This window comes from Pinus tabuliformis, chromosome X (genome assembly GCF_031772625.1).
Source record: "Pinus tabuliformis cultivar Carrire ecotype Pingquan chromosome X, CPIR1, whole genome shotgun sequence".
Classification (NCBI taxonomy): Eukaryota; Viridiplantae; Streptophyta; class Pinopsida; order Pinales; family Pinaceae; genus Pinus; species Pinus tabuliformis.
Window position 1 is genome coordinate 1,286,372,376 of NC_142308.1, and position 2,006 is coordinate 1,286,374,381.

Sequence of the window (2,006 nt, forward strand, 5' to 3'; positions counted from 1 at the left end):
CAATGATATTTTGTAAATATGAAGGAAAAATTAGTACATGCACTGGTCTTGAGGGGAACTAATTGGTCCCTTCCATTTCATATCTCCTCTGATGCCTCAGATACTGTCATTGGTGCAACATTGGGACAGGAATAAAATCAACAACCCTATGCTATTTACTTCATTAGTAAGAATTTGTCATTTTCCAAACTTAACTATACAGTAACAAAGAAAGAGTTTCTAGCTGTGGTTTTTGCTATATTATAGGTTATGAAGTGTTTATACATACAGATCACTCTGCCATAAAATATTTGATGAATAAAACCTTAACTAGTGGTAGGATAACTAGGTGGTTGCTTTTGCTAGAGGAATTCAATGTTACTATAATCGATAGGTCAGGAAAATCAAATGTAGTAGCTGATTATCTTTCTAGATTGAATAATCCTAGTGAAGTAATTCATGTAGATGATTCATTTCCTGATGAGCATATTTTTGTTGTTTCGACAAATTCTCCTTGGTTTGCTGACATAGATAACTATGTTTTCACAGGAAGAAAACTACCACACCTATCCGCTAGAGAAAGGTGGAGGATTATTAAAAAAGTGCTTCATACTTCTGGATCCAAGGAGAACTCTTCTATACTGGACCTAACCTTATTATATATATGTGTGTAAGAGAAGAGGAAGTGTTTGATATCTTGAGAGCTACCCATGATGAGCCTTGTGGGGGCCATTTTTTTGAAAAGAGAACAACATATAAAATTATCCGCATTGGCTACTTTTGGCCTTCCTTGTTCAAGGATGCCAAATAATAGGTTAAGTGTTGTGATAGTTGTCAGTGAATGGTCTAACTTTGTCAAGACGATGAGATGCCTTTATGCCCTCAAGTCATGTTAGATCCCTTTGAAAAATGGGCCATTGACTTTGTGGGACCTATAGCCCCAACATATTTAAATAAAAGACATATCTTGGTTTGTACATATTTTGTAACAAAATGGGTAGAAGCTAGAGTTGTTCCTTATGCTACTGAAAGAGTTGTTGTTGATTTTTTATTTAATGATTTTTTTACTTGATTTGGTGTTCTAAGAGAAATTGTTACTGACAATGGACCTCAATTTGTTTCTAATCTGGTAAAAGGAATTATAGATCAATACAAGATTCGACACAGGAAGTCTACACCATACCACCCATAGGAAAATGGCCAAGTAGAATCTACAAACAAGGTGATCAAATCCATCCTTACAAAAACAATAAATCTTCTTGGGAAAATAGATTACTAGAGACATTATGGGCTTATAGAACTACTTGGAACAATAACACAAGTCATAGATCTTATGAGCTGGTGTACAAAAAACAAGTATTATTGCCAATCGAATTCAAAATTAAAACCCTTAGAACTGCAGTCTAGTTGGGATTGGATCTCTCAGAAGCAAAACAACAACACCTTTTGTAACTAAATGAATTTGATGAAATGAGAAGGGATGTTGTTCAAAAAACTACCTTGATGCAATGACAACACAATAAATGGCATGACAGGTTAATTAAGAAAAATCAGCTCCAACTTGGTAATTGGGTGCTCCGGTATGATTAAAAGTTTAAAATTTTTAAGGGGAAGATTCATACATGCTAGTTAGGGCCTTACGAATTGGTTAAAGTTTTTGAGAATGGAGTAGTGGAGATAAAAACCATTGATGGACAGGGAGTTGTTTTCTTGGTGAATGGGCACAAGCTTAATACATATTTTTAGCCCATCACTAAGGAAGATTTCGTACAACAAGTACAACAAAAGTTAGATTTGAAGATGGTAGGAGGGAGAGAATACAAACCTACTGTGAGTATCTCTTGATTTAATTTTTTCCTAAAATAAAAATAATAAAATAATAAAAAATAAGAAATTAATGAAAAAAAATAAAAAAATAAAAAATAACACATGGTTGTGAAAATAAGCTTGTTAGCGCATTTATGTGGGGATCTGCTTGAAAACTAGATTATTGGCAGGCAGGTTCCTTTTTAATAAAATGGGATGTC